General features: G+C 40.5%; 2 protein-coding genes across 2 annotated transcripts in view; one reads left to right on the forward strand and one right to left on the reverse strand.

Moving 5' to 3' along the window:
- The window catches only part of LOC139611994 (protein NLRC3-like), a 266,035-nt gene that overhangs the window by 155,852 nt on the left and 97,912 nt on the right, over nucleotides 1–12,271 (reverse strand). The gene's annotated exons all lie outside the window — the stretch shown is intronic.
- LOC139612011 (ribonuclease inhibitor-like) overlaps nucleotides 1–12,271 on the forward strand; it is a 176,347-nt gene that overhangs the window by 38,193 nt on the left and 125,883 nt on the right. The window lies entirely within an intron of this gene.

The raw sequence follows: 12,271 nt of genomic DNA on the forward strand, positions 1-12,271 counted from the left end.
ACCTGTTTTCAACAATCTCTTTATTCTGCTCACCTCACCTCCACTAGTACTTTGTCTGAGTCTGTCCAAGTCTTCATTAACAGGAATACCTGTCATCAATCCCTGAGTCACTCAGCTCTCTCCCACAATCCTTCTTTCATTCACCAGTATTTAGCAAAATTTTAATTTTTCTGTTCTTCTGTTTTATAGGTTATTAACAAGTTTCCATCACAAAGATCTGAGCCATTTCCTCCTCTCCTAACTTCTTGTTTAATTCCCTAGACAGTGCTCTCAGACCTAGACTCACCTGCTCATCTTCCTTCCTGAACTGAAGGATTATTTTAAAATCCTCCCTCACCACCTTTTTGTGAACAACTCTCCTGTCTTCATGTGAATTGATCTGCCTTCACTCACTTCATCTTGTCTGTTCTGCCCCTGTCCTCGTCCTCTCCTACTAGAAACTGGAGTCCAGTCATCCAACTCCACATCATCATCATCATCATCCTCTTCATCCACCTGAGTTTCCATCCTGATCCAGTCACAAACCAGTTTCTGCCAAATACAGAGTCCAGAATCCAAAAGTCATTGTCAAATACCAAAAACATTGTTTAGAATCAACTCACCTGCTACGTCACATCCACCCTTCTCCACCCACTCCTCTTGAGTGTGGATGATGCCGGACTAAGCTTTTATTTTGGTACTTCCTCTGACCAGCAGTGTCAATTAGCATATTAGCTAAATATTAAGTTTCACTAATATTTAGATTCAACATTTAAATTTCGATTAACTAAATGTGGTGAAATGTTGTTATTTCAGTATGAACCACTTTACAATCAGCGGCCCATATTACATAGAGCCTGAAATCTGTATAAACAGCTGACAAATATCTAGTTTGATGTTAAAGAGGCTCAGTCATTTGCTCCAACAGCTGCTCACTGTAGTTTGGATCAAACTAACTGTGGAGAGTGAAGCTCTGACATGTGAAGCTCATCATTCAGGCTGTAAAATGATCCTGCAAAGTGTGGTCAACTCTGTTAGATCCCAGCTCATCCAGGTTCACCAACACACTGCTCTCTTCTTCTGTGGCTGCTTCTCTGCTCCACCACGGCCCTTTAATTACTGACATCTTTACATCTCTGTCATGTTCATCAGCTGCAGCAAAAATATGCACAAGCAGGTCTCTTACTGTGAGTCTGAGGGTCCAGGTTCAGGACTGAAGTTGTAAGGTTCAAGTTTGGACCGGTGACTCTTCACAGACAGACAGCTGGGTCCTGGAGACTCTGCTCTGTCCTCCTCTTCCTCCACACAATCACTCATCTTCAGGACTTCAGTCAGTCTGAGAGGGAAACCAGTAACACTGACTGTGAGCTCACACACACAAGAGTCAGGACAAACAAGCTGCTCAAGAGACACACACACACACACACACACACACACACACACACACACACACACACACAGGTTGTCCTCTCAGTGTCTCTGTGTGGACAGAAGTTCACTGTGACTCTTCTTCCCTCCACAGTCCACAGGGACAAACTGACTCAGAGACTTTGACAGTAAAATAATAATAATGTTGTGTTAACACTCACCTGCCTCAGCCTTCAGTTTCCCTCCTTCTGCTCCGTCCACTTCAAATGGAGTCTGAGCTCACTGAACACTTTCACTTTCAGCTGCTCCTCCCCTCTGCAGGTACAAGAAGTCACATGACTGTGTGTGTGTGTGTGTGTGTGTGTGTGCGTGTGTGTGTGTGTTAAAAACAGGTTTGACATGTTCCACCACCATTTATTAAAAACAGACTCTACCTTATTCACCTTCACATGAAAAAACAAGTCTCACTATTGCAACAGAATTATCTTGATTTCCATTCATCTAATATCATTTTCAGGTTGAACTGGATCAAACATTATATTAAGAGTAAAGATGTCATGACCTGCTCTTTGTATGACAGTTGATGAACATGGTCTGGAGTCTTGGACTTTGGTTTATTTCCTTTTTTATTTTGTAATTACTTACCTTGTGTGACCACTGTTGTTTTACTTCCTGTCTTTGGCTCCATCCACTCTGCTACATTTTAGATTTAAACTCTTCTGACAATACAATGATAAAAATACAACAATGTAGAATCTCAGTGTTTATCTGAACTTACCTTTGGTGAAACGTGTGAACTCTGATGGTTGCCAGTGTTTGCCCTCCCCAGGGACGGAGGCACATTTGATTGTACAGATCCACAATCTGCTCCTCTCTGGGTTTTCTTTCTCTGACAGGATTCTGTAGAAGCACAAGTCAGACTTGTCTCCTCGTCAGTCAGTCTGAGAGGGAAACCAGTAACACTGACTGTGAGCTCACACACACAGGAATCAGGACAAACAAGCTGCTCAAGAGACACACCCAGAAACACACACACACACACACACACACACACACACTTTCTCTCTCTACCTTCACTTTTCTATAAAAACAAGTCTCATTATTTCAACAGAATTATCTTGATTTCCATTCATCTAATATCATTTTCAGGTTGAACTGGATCAAACATTATATCAAGAATAAAGATGTCATGACCTGCTCTTTGTATGACAGTTGTTGGACATGGTCTGGAGTATTAGACTTTGGTTTATTTCCTGTTTTATTTTGTAATTACTTACCTTGTGTGTCCACTGTTGTTTTACTTCCTGTCTTTGGCTCCACCCACTCTGCTACATTTTAGTTTGAAACTCATCTCTTCTCTGTTTCCTCCTCCGTCCACTCTCCTCCAGAGTCTTCCGCCTCTAAAACAGAGACTGTCAGAAATGCTGCTGGACCATTTTTTATTTTGAAAACTCCAGACCTTTGGAAACGATGACATAGACACCCATGCTGGCTCCTGATTGGCTCTTATCTGCCTGGACTACAAGGGCAATCTGATTCCAGATTGCTGTTTTCAGTCACTGTTCACATTTGTCTGTGGAGGACAATTTAATAGGAAAGAAAAATAGAATCTCACTGAATCAAATGTAGTTTACTACGACTCAGTGTCAACCTTGAGTCAGATTTATTTCCTCAGTCCACTCAGAGGAAAGGCAGCCCTGAGATAAATGGGAACATGTCTTCATACAAAAATAAAAACTGTTGCAAATAGAAACTGCAAAGTGCAAAACTTCAAATCACTTCAATTCCAACTTCACATCAAAATACATGAAGTGAAGTGAAACAAGAGCTGCCAGAGTTCACTGTAAAGTGCTTTCATCAGGTCAGAGACAAACTGCTGGAACTAGGAAGAAGGAAAAGAGGGATTCAGCTTTGGCCTCCAGAGACAAGAAGTTTCCAAACTGCTGGACAATCATCACCTGTCATATAAACGATAACACAAAATAAAGAACACAATTAATGAATGTAAAGCAACAATTTACTGAATCAGACAATCGCATGTTTTGATCAGATTTTTAATGCTTGCTATTTTCAAGAGAACAGATAGTTTCATTACAAATATTCTTTTTGTTTACATGAGTGATTGTGTAACAAGATGAGGAAACAGCAGATTATGTTGAAGATCAAGCATTTTTCTGAGCAAGAAAACAAAACATTTAAAATGAAGCATCTTCTAAACTTTCAGGAGTTTGTATGAATCCTGAACTTCATTCCTGCAGACTGGTGAACCCCTCTCTCCCTTCAGAACAACTGCTGCTGACTGTTCACACTGAACACTGAGCATTGTTCATGAACTATGTCACGACCACTGTCCATCAAATAAAGCTGCTCAGAGACTGAGTGGGCTCTTTACTGCGACGTGTTTGTACAAATCCATCACTTTGTCCAGTTGACTTCTGACTGTTTATTAGAAAGCTTCAATCAAAGTACAACGTTAAACAGGAAATATCGGAGCCTGCTCACCCTCTTTGTCACAAAAAACCTGCCACTCAAATGGACGGGCAAAAAAACCACACCCCCACAGCCTGCCACCGGAAATGATAGTCAAATCAACACGCAGCCTAAACAAAATGAACAACACAGGCTCCTCCGACCTGAGTGGGTGAGTGGGTGAGTGACCTTAACCATTATGTTAAGATATAATGACAGTACAACAATAAAAATACAACAGTGTAGAATCTCAGTGTTTACCTGAACTTACCTTTGGTGAAATGTGTGAACTCTGATGGTTGCCAGTGTTTGCCCTCCCCAGGGACGGAGGCACATTTGATTGTACAGATCCACAATCTGCTCCTCTCTGGGTTTTCTTTCTCTGACAGGATTCTGTAGAAGCACAAGTCAGACTTGTCTCCTCGTCTGTTGGTGCATCCAGCTGCACAAAGACTGTTCTGGCCAAACAAACCAAAGAACCTTGTAATGGAAGGAAGCATTGGGTGCGTTGGAGATGGACTTAAGCTGACTTCACCTGACTTGATAGTCAACGTGATCTACCAGTGACTGCAGGGGTGGAGTATAAAACCACTGCAATATGTCAGACTGATTTATGTCAACATGTCAGACCGTTTAGCAAAACCTATAAACTCTGTTTACTCACCCAAACACATGGTTCTGAAACATTTTCAGGCCAAAGACAAGTTTACACCAGTCTCTGACACATGAAATTACATTTAGTAGGGATGTCGCGACAACCACTGCAGTACCAAATGGTACGTTTGTTTTTTTCCCTTCAGTGTTGTAGGCACTGTAAATGTAGTAGGTACTGGAGACCTGATTCTTCCAGGACTGAGGAGAGACTGTTCCAGACTCAGATCTTTACAGAGTTCAGGCTGAGTGAGTCTCAGTTGTTCACTTTATATTAACAACATGTCGTCAACATGTTCATGATCTCAAATTAGAGCTGAAACGATTCCTCAAGAAACTCCATTAATGAAAGTCATGGAGGCAAATTCTTTGTATCCAAGCTTCATTTAATCCATATGACGGCTCAGTTCTCTGCTTACACTGATGATACATGAGGGAGGGCAGACGTGATTTGATGGAACAGTTTGGAAAAATTGCGAAAAAGAAGGAAAATTACGAGGGGTCAGGTGAAGAGACAGGCCAGAGATGGGATTTAAAAAACAACAAAAATAAAACTCTGTCTATTTTGAAACAGAACTAGCCTCATCCAGAAGAAACGATCCTGCCAGAACTTGTTTGGCCTCTTACACCATGCCACAAAGTGAACCAAGAAGACAGTAAATACTTACTTTACGCTGGAACTGTAGTTAGGTTAAAACCTGTAGTTCTGAAAGTTAAGCTCTATCAACTTAAAGGCAGGATATTATTATTTTATTTATTTTTCTATTTATGCCTTATTTTGCATTGTGTGCATTTAGGAAATGACTATTTGACAATTTGAAATGACTTACCTCAGAACTTCAATTAGAAGCCGAGTCCATTTTACTGTCCTGGTGTGGCTGCACAGTTTGTCAAATAAACGCAGGTCTCAATTAGACGCCCGCTTCTCTGGATGGATCGTCCCTGTCAGTTATCTAATTTGTTCATGCAAATAAAGGTTTAAATAACTATGGCAATCTTCAGCTTTCATCCTTTCTAAAGTAGGCTACCTGTATTTTGATATGGTCCTCTCTCTCTCTCTCTCTCTCTCTCTCTGTCTGCATGTGGTTGTCCAGATACGCTGTCTCTCAGAGCTAGATCACATGAATTTGTTGTAATATGTTATTGGATAGCCTGGTAATATTAATAGGAGTATTATTCATACTGATTTAATTAATCAATTTGAAAGTATTTCCCATAATTCCTGTACACAGTTTTGTGCAGATGGAATTAATGGCCTGTCCCATGTAGACACCTGTCCCAAATATAGGTCAGTGGAATTCAGTGACTGAAGCAGATAAAAGCCCGAGCTATCAATTTAAGTTTTATGGTTCTTATTTTTTATGTATTTGTTTTTGAATTTCAAAACCAAGAATGTAACATGGTACTTGCACTACATGGCTTCAGTTTTTACAGATAATATTGTATGAAAAATAAGCAATAAAAATGAAGTGATTTTTCTTGAAAGTAAACCACTTACTTTCTCATTTTATGAGGCCTGTTTTCTCTTTTTTATATTTTCCATTGCTCTTTAATAAGACAAAAATAGTTCTTATCAAGATACTCGATCAATCGACAGAATAATTGGTAGAATACTCAATTATTAAATGAATCAGCAGCTGCAGTCTGATGTCAAGTTACTGTTCCTGTATGTGAACTATGACGATGACTTCTGTTGTAGCAACGCTCCACACACAATGTTCACCGAGGATAACATTAGCTTGTTAAGGCTAACGTTACCTAATTTAGGCAACCGTTAGCTTGGTTAGGCTAACGTTAGCTTGTTTAGGCTACCGTTAGCTTGTTTATGCTACCGTTAGCTTGTTTAGGCTAACATTAGCTTGTTCAGGCTAACATTAGCTTGTTCAGGCTAACATTAGCTTGTTCAGGCTAACATTAGCTTGTTCAGCCTACCGTTAGCTTGTTCAGGCTAACATTAGCTTGTTCAGGCTAACGTGGCGACAGCTCATCATGTGAGCTGGGAGCTTATAACATTAGCAGCTACAGTCTCCACTGTTCAGTCTGTCAGAATATAACAGTGACTTTGAAATGAATATTTTCCCTCCATGACTCTGTCCCCTCGTCGCTCAGTTGAACTCCTGCTGGACACTGACTGTATGGAGGTGTGTGTACATGCTGCTGACCTGTGTGGAGACATTTGTTTCTTTTCCCCTCATCAGGTAAATATTCTTCTCAGTGTCCATTAAACACTTGCACTTTAACTGAACACGCTCAAAAGAATTCAGCATTATAACATCACTCACACACTAACAGTGGAGGGCGTCTCCTGCCGGCAGCTGTGGTAACTCCAGTCTGCTTCTCCAGCAGGATCATGGTTTGATCTCTGGATCTGGATGATGATCTGCTGCCATGTGACCCAGTTATGTTCGGCAGTCACTAGTTCAGTTTTATTGTGCACCACCCACTTAGGTGAGGCTGGGTAAGGTTACTATATGTCTGCTTAGGGGTTAGGGTGGGCTATACCATATACACTATCTGACTATCAAGTGGTTGTTCAGTTATTTCTAGGTGGTTGCAACTGTCTTTGTAAAATGTTACTTAGTTTAGTCAGATTTGAAATGTGAAACCATCTCCCTCAGTTCTCTGGTCCCGTTTTCTAAGTGCTTTCTGTCTCATTCATTGTGTGACTCTTACATTGTTGGTCCCCTGGTGAACACTGGTGACTGTGTGGGAGGGTTTGCGTTGTGGCCTACCTCAGTGACTCTGTCTGCTCTGGACTTATCTTTTTCCTTCCTCTGTCTCTGAAGTCTTTGCCTCTCCTCTTCATGCTCCTTCTGCTGCTCTGTTGGTTGCTGTGACATCAGCAGCTGCCTCCTTGTCTCCATCTCTGTCTGCTGGAATTAACAATGTCACTCATCAGCTTTATTTTCTTCACTGAGCAAAAATCTTTCTTACCAGCATTTCATCATTACACTGTGGATCAGAAACAGAAATGTAACTGTAACTGACATGTTTCATATCTAAACTCATAACCCAGCAGTGTAGCAACAAGTGCAGTTAATACAACATGACAATTCATCACAAGGAGCTCAAAAGAAGCTTTTTCTGTCACATGAAAATTTTTTTTGTGATCAACAAACTGCACACAGGAATTAAAAAACAATGCAGTCACATGTAATAAAATACTTATGTCACAAATGCAACAACTTCAAACCTTTCATGTAAAATTTCTTCCAGTGCAAGTAAATCTACACAGTTTTCCACACATGCAACTTAGACAACAAGTAAAACAAAGTTTTCCACTTCAAACTGTGTTGTACAAGAGGAAAAAGTACGTTGGCATCTCCTGACTACAAACAGAGATGCACATCTTAATATAATGCCTGTTGGATTGTAACTGATGAAAAAAGTGACTCACTGAACAGGAAAACACAGGAAAAGTAAATTCTCCTTTTCCACAACATGAAACAGTTTGACCAAAGAGAAATAAGAGAGTGAAGCGAGGAGGTCTTACCTGTCCACAGGCCAAATGTACATAGGACTGTAGAGCTCTACTGTCCTGCAGATGATATGCAAATGAGCCTCTATGATGTCAGAGGACGTCACAACATGAGCATTCTATTCCAGCTGTCAGTTCTATTGTCAATGAATTCCAATCATATTATACAGTGAAATCATGTAGAGCACATTTCTTAACAAAAGTACAGGTGAAATAAAGTTCAATAAAATATATAACACAATTTATAACTTATTTATTTACTGTATTTATAAGAGACAATGTACAATATTAAATATGGGGCTATCTGATGCAGTGTAGCAGAGTTAGCCTGAGGCTAATTTTCATCTGCAGTCCCAATAAAACTTCCACACAGTGATGAAACAGCACTGAGCAAATTAAACTATGAATAAATAAACTTCACTCACTAACTTTATTCAGCTTTGTGTTTCATTAAACATGACCTTGGAGAGGACATTAGGTTGTGACATTTCTATCGGCCACAAACACACAAAAATAACACAACTGAAAAGTCATCAAAAATAGTCAAATGTGATAAGTTCAATGACTTTGATGAAGTCATTAAAACAGTGATATTAAATATTACATGTTTAACTATTACCTATTACCTCAAAAGTAACCCTCCCAACACTGATAATTCCATCTAAATCCTCACAATATGAAGGGTTGATAGGCCCATTATTGTTGTGGTCATTATTAGTAGTATCTATAGAAGACTCAATAACAGTGGCTGCAATAACCACAATACTGATGATTAATAAGCAGTGTCAAAAAAAATCAATCAGGAAGGAGAAATGATTAATGCCACACAGTCAAACGAGTATCTGAAGATTTATGAACAAATATTTTAACCTTATGCCACTGAAATAAACTGATGCTACATATGCTACTGACTAGATGACAAAAATGATCTCTAAATAAGTCAACAAAACATCACACGTTCTTCAGTTAAAATACAAACAAACACATAAACACATAAAAAGAGACACAAAACATCACTATACTTCAGGTGTTTGGGTCCTGGAAATTAAATATATATGTATCAGTTTCATTCTAAATGTTTCCTTACTCGGTCAATATTATGTCATCAATTTATTCTGAACAGTTTATGAGCAAGTTAGGCAAGTTGGAAGGTATCAAATCTGACAACATAAAACCAAGTGAACTTATCTGAAGGTTGAGTAAGGAGGGAAGGATTTAACAACAGTTATAGGTGGACAAACATTTATGAACTCTCATAGACGCAGACACAGGTATTAAAACAACACAGAGGCTGGTTTAAAGAAAGACCTTTTCTTATGTTGTATAATCAAGGGAATGATGACTGCAGCAATGATGACTGCAGCAACACAACCATTAAGGCCACTAACACAATCCAAGTCCCAGCTTTAAGACAAAGAGAAAAAACTGTTGATATGATTCACTCAACAACTATAAAGCAACAACAGAGCAAATGAGAACACTGGCCTGAGAACATCTGAGCATGAATATTAACTTACTGAAGTTTCTATTGTCAGATCCAGATTCTTCATCAAAACCCAGAAAAGAGACTCACATCAGAATCATAAAATCCTTCTCAGTCTATGAATCTCTGGAAGAGTCACTCAGCATCAGCAGACGTGTGTTTGAGCCCAGGAATCATGGGAAACACCTCTTTCTGAACAGAGAGCACTCGCACTGCACATCTAACCTGTGTGCTGTTGCCACAGAAACCTGACAGCACGGCTGTAGTGGTGACAGCGACTGCGCGCTTGGTGTTGGTGACGCTGACAGTGTTGTATTGTGAGAAGCAGACGTGTGGTGGTGGGACATGCAGTGTTCCTGTTGAAGCAGGTGGAGCTGTGGCTGAGCAGGACACCACAGTAGAGTCTGACTCTGTAACATGTTGAGTGGCTTCATGCAGCTCTGCAGAGAAACTGATATTGAACAAATATCAAATGGATGAAGTTGTTAGTTTGTACAAAAGTCTGCACAAACTGCTCATTGAAACAGGTTCCACTTGTAATGCAGTCAGATCTCACCATAGATCTGGAGGCAGGTTGTAACACTGAGATCACTGTCAGGGCTGGTTTGAAACAAACAGCGACAGCAGCCTTCATCCTGCTCCGTCACATTCCTGATAACTATGGAGCAGCTCTGCACTCCATCATCTTTAAACTCCACTTTATCTCTAAAATCAGGACTGACACTGAGACCAAGCTTTTTGTTGTTGGTGGCAATATTCTTCTCCCCGCTGGATAAAACTCTCTCCAGTGTGACTTGACTAACATCTCCAGATTTCATGAGTGGGCAGTTGAAACAAGCCTTTTCACCCACTGCTGCCTCCACAGTCTGCTGTGTTTGTATCACAGCTGTTGGACCTGCATGGAGGGAGTGAAAATACAGTTCAGTTTAAGATCTGAGCTTCCAGCTGTGTGTGAGCAAGAGCATCACTGCACAACAGTGATTTGTAGAAACTACAACTTGATGAAATCTGTCATCACATGGCATCCAGGCCACGTTTTCTGACACTGAGCGCTCAAAATGCTATTAAACTCTATGAAATCTGGAGGGGACTTGTATTCTGACCTTTATGGTGACTGCATTAAAAACACATGCAGCATTAACTATTTCATTCTGTTGTTTTTCTCACTGTCCAAAGACAAGCGTTGCAGTATTCAAGTCTTACTTGAAGAGAGCCTATGAAATCCTAATTGTGCTCCATCACACCACATACAACTCAGTTTATGAAGTTGTGTTGGACATGGTGAGTCAGGGCGACCATTCACATGTGACTCTGGTATCAGAGAAATATATACAAAGTTGAACTGAATTGTAATACAGGAAGTATAAAAGATTACCTGTGGCCCTTATAAATGACAAATGTGAGGGAAATGACTTCATTGTTTGTGTTGCTGGAAAAATCATAAATGAAATAAATAATTCCTGATCATGACTGAATGTAGTGTAGTTTGTCCCACATTTGCACCTAGAAGTAACAGCTCATATATCTAAATATATGTACTACACATGCTTCACCTTCAGTCTTTATTATGTCAGAGTTATCCTGAACTCAAATGTATCAGTCGTTGTGAGAGATCATTTATTTTGTTAATCCAGCAACTTCAAATCAAAGAGTTTATTTGCAAGGGGAAAACGGGTAAAATGATTTCTTATGTGTCTTTCTTATTAATACAGTGTATTTCATTTTATCTCCATACGCAGACTTTGTGTTGACACCGTGTGTCGGTGTGCTCATGTAACATTTAACAGCCGCTCACACTGAAGCACTTGTCTTTGGAAAGTGAGACAAATGATGTCATAAAGTCACCACAACGGCTCACCGCTCACCCTGGGCCGTTTCTGTGCATTTCCCCTCAAGCTCTGATAACAAGTGCACTTTAACTTTGGGGGCTCGGTGCCTCCGGGGGAAAAGTCCTTCTGATGTGCTGCTTCTCTGTATAAACACTGATCTTGTGCTCATAAACTGATCAAAACGTTGGGACGACTTGTATCTGCAGCAGTGCAGTGCAATAGCACTTTGATTATTCAGTGTAATAGTGCACCGTGTCCTCCATATTCAGTGTGGCCCCAAACTCTGATGCCTGATGGGACTGTGGCGGCTGCGCAACATCTTTAGAGAGACCAGTTAGAGATGTCAGACTTTTTGTTTTCTCAGACACAACAAGCAGAAACACCACTTTGACCGTGGGACAAGGAAACGACCTGAGGTGTGGGAAGGTGGAAGAGGAAGAATTAGACAGCAGAACCACTGGCAACCGGCAGTCACTCTGAACAAACATGAACAGCCAAGGTCCTACACTGTACAGACTGAACATGAGCCGGTCTACAGGAGAACCAGGAGACACACACTGAAAACAAAGGAGGCCTTGATTTCCCCACAACAAACTGAGGCTGTTGAAAATGTGCCTGACTCACCACAGCTGATGGAGAACGGACAGCAGCCTGCAGAGACAGGACCAGGACAAAGAGACCACCAAGAAAGACTCTGACCTGCAGGGTCCCCACTACCTGCTGTCACACCTGAGTCCTCAGTGAGAAATGAGACTGAGCACTGAGAACTGTGGAAACACTTCAAGCTGTGGGAGGCCTGTTAGAGTTCCCATAAGACACCAAGACTGAGGGCAGAGGCTGTTAAAGAAAGTGAAGCCACTAAGTTGTTGAGTGGTTAAGTTTATATAATGTAGAGCAGAAACTGAGTTGTGTGAACTTTCTATTGTTACTAAAAACAGGGAGATGTCATGTATTGTGTTGTAGTACTGGAGCTGCCAATAGGAGGAGCTGTAACATTACAGACGTTGTTCTGTT

Source organism: Trachinotus anak, unplaced genomic scaffold (assembly GCF_046630095.1).
Source record: "Trachinotus anak isolate AG129_WGS33_773 ecotype Australia unplaced genomic scaffold, CSIRO_AGI_Tana_v1 ptg000029l, whole genome shotgun sequence".
Lineage (NCBI taxonomy): Eukaryota > Metazoa > Chordata > Actinopteri > Carangiformes > Carangidae > Trachinotus > Trachinotus anak.